Below are 10,679 nucleotides of genomic sequence, written 5' to 3' on the forward strand. Positions count from 1 at the left end.
TTCCCTTCAAGGCTCAGGGGTCCAAGATTATCTTCTGTGTCTGTGTTAATTGGTTTCCCTTTTCTTTGTTGAAGAGGGTCTGTGCAGTCTTTCTGCCTGGTCCGCCATCTTGCTGGAACTGGAAAGCGGTATCCTTTATAATAGCTACCAAAAAGATAAAATACTTAGAAAAAGGTCTTGCCAGGGGCACAAAATAAATAAATAAATAAATAAACTTATATAAAGAAAATCACAAAGAACTACTATAAGAAACTGTAAGAAGCCTGCATAAATGGAAGAACATACCATTCTTATGGATTAGAAGACTCAAAATAGTGAAAATGTCAGTACTGTCCAAAGCAATATACAGATTCAGTGCAGTCTTGATACAGATTTCATCACCATTCTTTAAGGACTTGGAAAAACTAGTCACTAATTTTATATGTACAGGAAAAAGAGCTCAGATAAGCAGAGTCGGAAGTCTCACTCTCCTTTATTTCAAAACCTATAATACAACCAGGGACCCAAATTTATGGCATAAATAGATTGTCAAGCATAACCCAAAATGCACAAGCAGTAGAAGATAAACTAGATTACTGGGACATTCTAAAAATTAAATTTTTACCTTCATCAAAAGACTTCTCCAAAGAATAAAACGAGAACCTATAGGTTGGGCAAAAAAATATTTTGCTATGACATATCTGATGAGTGACTTATCTCTAAAATTTATAGAAAATTCCAACTCTTTAATATCAAAAATACAAACAATCCAATTCAAAAATGATCAAAGAACATGATTAGACACTTCAATAAAGAAAATATTCAGGCAACCAAAAAACATGTGAAAAAATCCTTGAGATCATTAGCCATTTTTGTTGTTGTTATTGTTAGGTGCTGTTGAGTCAGTTCCAACTCATAGTGATCCTATGCACAACAGAATGAAACACTGCCTGGTCCTGTGCCATCCTCAAAATACTTGCTATGCTTGAGCCCATTGTTGCAGCCTCTGTATCAATCCATCCATTGAGGATCTTCCCCTTTTTCACTGACCTTTTACTTTACCAAGCAAGACATTCTTCTCCAGGGACTGGTGTTTTCTGATAACATGACCAAAATATATCAGACAAAGTTTGCTTATTCTCACTTATAAGGAGCATTTTGCCTGCACCTCTTCCAGGGTAGATTTATTTGTTCTTTTGGAAATTCATGGTATTTTCAATATTCTTTCCTAACACTACAATTCAAATGCATGAATTCTTCAGTCTTCCTTATTTACTGTCTAGCTTTCCCATGCCTATGAGGCTATTGAAAATACCATTGCTTGGGTTAGGCACATCTTAGTTTTCAAGGTGACATCTTTGCTCTTTAACACTTTAAAGAGATCTTTTGCAGAAGATTTATGCAGTGCAATAGCTCACCTGATGTCTTGGTTGCTGTTCCATAGGCATTGATTCTGGTCCAAGTAAAATGAAATCCCTTACAACTTCAATTTCTTTTCCATTTATCATGATGTTGCATTAGCTTTTAGAGAGATTCAAATCAAAATAACAGTGAGATATCATCTCTCCTCAGCAATAATAGCAAGGTTCAACCAGACAGAAAACAACAAATGCTGGCGAGAGTGTGGAGAAATTGGAACCTCATACACTGCTGGTGGGACTGTAAAATAGCACAATCACTGTGGAAAATGGTATGGAGCTTCCTAAAAAAGTTAAAAAGAAAGATCATTTGATCCAGCAATCCCACTATTAGGAATATATCCTAAAGAGGGGAGATCCAGAACACAAATAGATAGATGTAACTCACGTCCATCACAGCTCTAATCACAATAACAAGGCGATGGAAACTGCCTAAGTGCCCATCAACAGATGGATAACCACACTGCTGTACATACACACAATGGAATACCATGCAACATTTAAGAATAATGAGGAGTCTTTGAAACACCTCATAATGTGGATGAACCTGGAGGACATTATGCTGAGTGAAATAAGTCAATCACAGAAGGACAATTATTGTATGAGGCTATTATTATAAAAAGTCAAGGAAAGATTTATACAAGGAAGATTTTCTTTGTTGGCTACAAGGGATAGCCTGCAGGGATTGCTAGCTAGTTATGTACTGATATGGGTGAAAAGAAAGGCAATAAACAAACAAAAAAACAAACAAAAAGTGTTTGGCCTTCACAATATCACTAAGGAAAAGGAAGACATGGAGAGGTAAACCAGAGGTACAGACAACAAAGGAAAATACTATTGTATACACAATACTGCATTATCAATAACAACAAACATTAATCTATGGGTAGACCAGCAAGATGATCAAGTATTGGGCAAGTGAACAGGAGTATATTCATGACCATAGACAGATAATATTTCTACATATACATAAAATGTATAAAAATGTCCATATATATAATAGAACTGATGGGATAAAGTTAAGATAACATCTTAGCTATAATCAAGCATCTTGAGAGAGTGAGTCGATGGGCTTGTGGGCTCAGAACCATGACCACAGGGCACATCAAGCTCAACTGGCACAGCATTCCAAAAACATTGTTCTATATCCTACTTTGGTGGGTAGCAACTGGGGTCTTAAAAGGTTGAGAGTGATCATGTAAGGTGCAATTATTGTTCTCTCCTCACCTGGAGCAAAGAAGAGTGAAGAGAATCAAATACATAGAAACAATTAGCCCAAGGGACTAATGGACCATGGGAACCTCAACCCATATGACCCTGATACCAGAAGTAGATAGCGCCTGGTTACCACTCATCACTGCCAACCACTCCGAAAGGGATCAGGATTGGAGGTCCTACTTTCCCTGTGTCCTTCTTACCTACACATTCCTGCCTCCCTAGCTTTCTCCCAGTGCAAATGCTGCCCTTAAGATCTTTCATGGTTGATTGTTCTGAGGTGTGCATCTCCTTGGTATAATTATTCAGTTCATAGGCCTGTCTATTATTTGATTGAGAGTTAAGCAATAGGAGTGAGTCCAATTCCAGCACCAAACCCAACCAGTAATGCTGTTTTTTTTAAAGTTTTGGATTTAGTTCCACATTTTTCTCCCACTCTATCTCTCAACTATTGACTCAACTCTCACTGCCATCGAGTCAGATCTGGCTCATAGTGACCCCTCCTTGGGTTTTTGAGGCAGTATCACTACAGAAGTAGATTGCCCCAATCTTTCTTCCTAGGAGTGGCTGGTAGGTTTGAACTGCTTTCTGGTTAGCAGGTTGGCAGTCAAAGATGTCAACCAACCATGAGAGATCATAAGGGCAGCATGCCTTATTTTTCACCAATTTCTTCAGTGCAGCTTTGACTTCTTCCTTCAGTATCATTGGTTCTTGATTATATGCCACCTCCTGAAGTGGATGAACATCGACCAATTATTTTTTGTACATTGATTCTGTGTATTCCTTCCATCTTTTTTAGATGTTTCCTGCATCATTCCATATACCTTTTTTAGAAGAATCTTTCATTATTGCAACACAAGGCATAAATTTTTTCTTTACTTCTTTCAGCATGAAAATGCTGAATGTGTTCTCCCCTTTCAGTTTTCTAACTCCAGGTCTTTGCACATTTCATTATAATGATTGGCTTTGTCCTTTGAACTGCTCTTTGAAATCTTCTGTTCAGTTCTTTTATCCTGTTGATTCTTCCATTTTCGTTAGCTACTCTGCACTCAAGGGCAAGTTTCAGAGTCTCTTCTGACATCTGTTTTGGTCTTTTCTTCCTTTCCTGTCTTCTTAATGACCTTTTGCTTTCTTCATGGATAATGTTCTTGATGTCATTCCACAATTCCTCTGGCTTTCAGTCATTGGTGTTCAATGCATCAAATCTATTCTTTAGATGGTCTCTAAATTCAGGATGGATATAATTAATGTCATATTTTGGCTCTTGTGGACTTGTCTTAATTGTCTTCAACTTCAACTTGAACTTGCACATGGGCAGTTGATGGTCTGTTTGACAATCAACTCCTGGCCTTGTTTTGGCTAAAGATATTGAGCTTCTCTGTCACCTCTTGCCAGTGTGATTCCTGTGTGTTACATCTAGTGAAGTCCATGTGTATAGCCACCATTTCTGCTGTTGGAAAAAGGTATTTGCAAAGGATAAGTCTTTGGTCTTGCAAAATTCTATCATGTGATCTCCAGTGTTATTTCTATCACCAAAGCCATATTTCCCAACTACCAGTCGTTCTTCTTTGTTTCCAAATTTTGCATTCCAGTCACTAGTGATAATTAACACATCTTGATTGCATGTTCTGTCCATTTCAGACTGCAGAAGTTGGTGAAAAATCTTCAACTTCCTCACTTCGTCATCTTTGGCTTTGGTGGTTGGAGCATAAATTTGAATAATAGTACTAAGTTGTAGACACATGGATATTATCCTATCACTGACAGAATTGTACTTCAGGATAGATCTTGAAACATTCTTTGTGATGATGAATGCCACACCATTCCTCTTCAATTTGTCATTCCTGGCATGGTAGATCATATGGTTGTCTGATTCAAGAAGGCCAAAACCAGTCCATTTCAGCTCATTAATTCATAAGATATCGATGTTTATGCATTCCATTTCATTTTTGAAAACTTCCAATTTTCCTAGATTCATATTTTGTACATTCAATGTTCCAATTATTAATGGATGTTTGCAGCTGTTTCTTCTCATTTTGAGTCATGTAACATCAGGAATTGGAGGTCCCAAAAGCTTTACTCCATCCATATCTTACTCTACCCTGAGGAGGCAGCCTTTCCCCAGTTGTATCTTGAATACCATCTGACCTGAGAGGCTCATCTTCTGACACTATAGCAGATGATGTTTTAGGGCTATTCATGAAGTTTTCCAGTAGTATATCAGACAGTGTTTCACTGATGTTCATAAAGTTTTTACCAGCCAATTCTTTGAGAAGTGGATGGCCTCTTTCTTCTTCAGAATTTGTCTTATTCTGGAAATTTCACCAAAACCTGTCTACCATGAGTAACCCTGCTGGCATTTGAAACACCAGTGGTTTAGCCTCCAGCCTCACAGCAACATGCAAGCCATCACAGTACAACAAACTGACAGACAAGTTTGTCTCCTTTAGCTGTTCCAAACCACTCTCCTCACTTCCTGGTCTCCCGTAGCTGTTCCAAACCACCACTGCCTCACTTCCTGATCACCTTTAGCTGTACCAAACCACCACCAGCTCACTTTCTGGTCTCCCTTAGTTGTTCCAAACTGCCCCCAGCTCATTTCCTGGTCTCCTGTAGCTGTTCAAACAGCCATCAGCCTACTTTCTGGTCTCCCTGAACTAGTGTGGCTGGTGGGTTCAGATAGGTGACCTTTTGGTTAACAGCCCAATGCTTTAACCACAACATCACCAGATCTCCTTATCCTTATGCCAGTGGCTCCCAAATTTAGTTCTCTGGCACAGTCCTCTTTCCCAAGTTCCAGACTCATATCCAAATGTCTGCCAGATATACCCACTTAAATGTTCTCCCAAACATCTCAAATTTTAACAAGCCCAAAACCAAACTCAAGGTTCCTTCTGATCTGTTTGTAGCAAGTGTTGCTGGTAACATGCTGTTGTAGATTCAACCATGTCCCCTCACGTTATGTGCTGGGCTGTAGGTCTCAGTAATTAACTGATATTACCCAGTGATGTTTTACAAGCTTTATTTACTTACATAGCAGTCAGAATGCCAATGAACAGTAAGGTTCGCTTTGGGGTGGTGTTCCTCAGAACCCTGTACCAGCATGAATTGACACAGGAAATCTCTTCTTCAGATGTATGACTCCCAATTTGCATTGTAAGTGATATAATGCAAAGTGAAGAAGTCTAGGTAGCTTAAGAGTGCATGGGAACAGGGAAAAGAAGTGAGAAGTTAGAAGAAGCAGCCTTTGTTTAGCTGCACCTGGCCAGATCACCTTGTTGTAAAGCTTTGTTCAAATTCAAATAGCATAGAAGTCCTGTGACCATTGGTGCATGACCAGGAGAATATTTCTTCCTACACTTGCTACAAGATTAATTACTTTTGTACAATTAAGTAGCTATGAAGACAGGGAATATTACTGTGGGTCCAGAACAAGGAGAAATGCTTCTCTAACAAGGAAATGGGTTTGAGAAAGAGGGACCCAATTCCCATCCTTCTTATCAGAGAATATTCTGAACCTAGGCCTCAGCTTAGGCAGTCTGGATGGAAATCATAAAGTCAGACAACCCTCCCAGCAGTAAGTCTACTTGACATTAGCTTTGGTGGAGGAACACAACATAAGGTAAGCTGCAGAACGGGATCTGTGGTGATAGTACCCCACACTCACCATTATTCCTCCCTCTAGGCTTCTGCATTTACCAAATCCAACAGGAAATGAGAGGGCAAGAGTATTAGTTTCTTAGGGTGACATAACAAATTACCACAAACTAAGTGACTAAAAACAACAGAATTGTATTCTTTCAGAGTTTTGAAGGTTGGAAGTCCAAAATGAAGGTGTCAGCAGGGTCATTCTCCCTCTGATGGCTCTAAGGAAGAATTATTCCTTGTTTCTTCCCAGCTTCCAGTAGTTGCTAGTAATCCTTGGTATCCCTTGGCTTGCAGCTGTATCATTCAATTTCTGCCTCTGTCTTCACATAGTCATCTTCTCTCATCTATTATGATGTCATTGTAACTAATATCTGCCAAGACTTCATTTCCAATTAAAGTCACATTCTGAGGATACTTTTGAATTTTGGACATAAGTTTTGGGGTGACATTCTTCAACTTAGTACGCAAGGAAGCTATCTGGTTTAGTCCACGAAGCTCAGCTGCTTGAGACAGAGTGTGAATTAGAGAAGGGTGAAGAGGAATGAAAAAAAAAAAAAAAAAAGGAAGATACTCAGCACTTGGCAATTTGCCTTAAAGTACACAGCTAACAGAAGTGGGACAAAAACACAGTGTTTCTTATTCTTATTTACAATTCTTTTCTTTACATTCCTTTGAGTGTGTGTTTGTGTGTGGGTATGCACACACATGAGCCTCGAGCATGGGGAGTTGGTCACTGACTAGATTCATGTAGCATTCATGTAATATTTTGACATTCTGGAGGCACAGTGCCTAAGGCATGTGACTGCTAACCAGAAGGCTGGAATTTCAAACCCACCAGCCACTTTTCTGAAGGAGGTGTTGCTATGAGTTGGATCTGACTCCACGGCAGTGAGTTTGGTTTAGGAAACTGAAAATGCATCAATTGTTCCTTCAGTCCATTACTAGCCCAAACCCTTCTGAGGTCAATCAGTCTGTAAGTTCTAGATCCAACCATTTTGATCAAATATTCTGTAGCTTAAGCCAGATGTATGGCCCTTCAGTGTAGTGTCTCCTTGTGACTCTAGGGATGATTTCTTTCCTTTTACTGAGGAAAACATAAAGCTGCTTTTCAGATTTACATGAGCCCAAATTAGCTTATCTTTTTGACCCATGACATTACTGAAAATGTCAACATGTCTTAAAATCAATGTTATTTCGGAAAATTCTGCACCCATAATTAATTGTGCCATGTCCCAACCTCCTGTGGTATTTGGTGAAAGTAAACAAAGAGGATTTTTTAATGAGAAGGCTTTTCAAAATTGTTTGAAATGCCACAAATTTCTCAGTCATCACTCTTAGCTTAAAAAGCTTCTTTTCTCTCTTTTTCTTAAAATTTTTAGCACAAAAGTATGGATTTGGAATAACTCTACATTCTAAACCTTAGAACAGAGTTGAGTTGTATTTCTTGGCAAAAGCATTTTTGGTGATATTTATAGAGGATGTTTTGCAAAATACTTCAGTTTCTCAATCTAGTTTGTTATTGAATAGATGGGATCTTTAATTTCCATGTGAATTACATGTTCACTTCCCTTGGTAAGAAGAAATTAAATCACAAAAAGCTATCAACTAGGAAACAAACTCATCTTTATGTTCACATTCAATCCACATAGATTATCAAATCTACTATGTACCAAGGATGGTGCTATTCATTGAGCCAATTCAATAACACATACGACACAAATCATCTTCCTGATCAAAAGCACTGGAAATGTCATTAGTAAGTTTAGGCAATATTGGTAAATATTTATGATTTTTTTTCCACCACTCATCTATCTGTTTGTTGGACTGTGGTGGCTTGTGTGTTTCTATGAGGCTAGAGGCTGAAGAGTCACCCATCATGAACAGGATGCAATGGAACTTCCAGACTAAAAGACTGGAAAGAAAAATGGGGCCATCCATTTCTAAAAAATAGGCCAGTAATAACCATTTGAATAGCAGTAAAACACTATCTAATATATTACTGGAAAACTTTATGAATAGCCCTGTAACATTGTCTGATATAGTGCTGGAAGATGAGACTTGCAGGTTGGAAGTCTGGAGAAGAGCTACCTCAACAAATTACAAAAAAAAAAAAAAAACAACTCACTGCCATCAAGTTGATTCTGAGTCATAGAGACCCCCTTTGGGTTTCTGAGGTGGTAAATTGTTACAGAAGTAGATTGCCCTGTCTTCCTTCCATGAAGTGGCTGGTGGGTTTGAACTGCCAACTTTCTGGTTAGCAGTCAAATGCCTTAGGTTCTATGCCACAATTGACCTTAATGATGTGGATGGAGTAAAGCCTCTGGAATCTCCATTTGCTGATGAGGCATGACTCAAAATGGGAAGAAACAGCTGCAAACATCCATTAATAATTGGAACATGGAATGCATGAAGTATGAATCTAGGAAAATTATAAATTGTCAAAAAAGAAATGGAATGAATAAAGATAGATATCCTAGGTATTAGTAAGCTGAAATGGACTGTTGGGGGTCATTTTGAATCAGAAAATCATGTGGTCTCCTATGCCAGGGTGCCAAAGGGGCAGGGAAGCTCCATCTTCCAACCTCCTCTAACCCCACAAGAGGAAGACAGAATCACCATCAGTAGCCCAAGGCCTATTTCTGAGAGACCAGACATGCTGCCTCCCTCCAGCCTTTTCAAATCCCTGACACCAACCATTCCTCCCACAGCACCCACCACCTCTCTGCTGGATTCAATAATCCACTGCAGTGGCCACATAGAACTCACAGATTATAGGGTTTATTAGGGAAGCAATAGGCTGCAATTGAAGTTCAGGAACATGCTCTGTCTCTCAGCCCACTGTCTCTCAGCCAACAGTCTCTCTCTGTCTTTCTCCCAGCAATGTGTGTCTCTCAGTCTCTCTCCCAGCAGTGTGTGTCTCTTGTGTCTCTCTCCAAGCAGCATAGGTCTTTCATATCTGCCAGCTGGCAGTGAGAGATTCCTTCTGCTTCTAGGAGCACTCTTTTTTGATCCTGGAAGAATGACCAAACTAACCAATTCCAACATCAGAATTTGACATACAAAGAGCAGCTCGAGAAGACAATGTCAACTATTATAATGAAATGTGCAAAGACTTGGAGTTAGAAAAACATAAAGGAAGAATATACTCAGCATTTCTCAAGCTGAAAGAACTGAAGAAGAAATTCAAGCCTCGAGTTGCAATATTGAAGGATTATATGGCCAAAATATTGAATGATGCAGGAAACATTGAAAGAAGATGGAAGAAATACATGGAGTCACTACCAAAAAATAATTAGTTCATGTTCAACTATTTCAACAGGTGGCATATGGTCAAGAACCAATGATATTGAAGGAGGAAGTCAAACTATACTGAAAGAATTGGAGAAAAACGAAGCTCTAGGAATTGATGGAATGCCTATTGAGATGTTTCAACAAGCAAACGCAGTGTTGGAGGCACTTGTTTGTCTATATCAAGTAATTTGGAAAACAGCTACCTGGCCAACTGACTGGAAGAGATCTATATTTGTGCCCATATGAATAAAGGTGATCCAACACAATGTGGAAATCATAAAAAAAAAAAAAATTGTCAATATCACATGCAAGTAAAATTTTGCTGAAGATAATTCAAAAATGGTTGCAGCAGTATATCGACAGGGAAGTTCCAGAAATGCAAGCTGAATTTAAAAGAGGACATGGACTGAGAGATATCATTGTGGATGTCAGATGGGTCTTGGCTGAAATCAAAGAATGCCAGAAAGATGTTTACTTGTGTTTTATTGACCATGCAAAGGCATTTGACTGTATGGATCAAGAAAAATTATGGATAACATTGCAAAGAATGGGAATGCCAGAACATAATTGTGCTCAGGAGGAAATTTTACATAGACCAGGAGGCAGTTGTTCAAACAAAACAAGATAATACTGTATGGCTTAAACTAGAAAGGGTGTGTTTCAGGGTTGTGTCCTTTCACCATACTTATTTATTATGTATGCTGAGCAAATAATCTGAGTAGGTGGACTATCTGAAGAAGAATGTGGCATCAGGATTGAAGGAAGACTCATTAACAACCTGAGATATGCAGATGGCACAACCTTGCTTGCTGAAAGTGAAGATGACTTGACGTACTCACTGATGAACTTTAAAGACACCTGTTTTCAGTACAGATTCCGCCTCAACATAAAGAAAACAAAAATCCTGACAACTGGACCAATAAGAAGCATCATGATAAATGGAAAAAGGATTGAAGTTGTCAGGGATTTCATTTTACTAGGACCACAATCAATACCCATGGGAGAAGCTGTCAAGAAACCAGATGTCTAGTTCCAGCAAGATGGCAGACTAGGCAGAAGGACTGCACAGACCCTCTTCAACAAAGAAAAGGGAAACCAATTAACACAGACACAGAAGATAATGTTGGA

This window comes from Orycteropus afer, unplaced genomic scaffold (assembly GCF_000298275.1).
Source record: "Orycteropus afer afer isolate SDZICR_OR568_19922 unplaced genomic scaffold, OryAfe1.0 scaffold00298, whole genome shotgun sequence".
NCBI lineage: Eukaryota > Metazoa > Chordata > Mammalia > Tubulidentata > Orycteropodidae > Orycteropus > Orycteropus afer.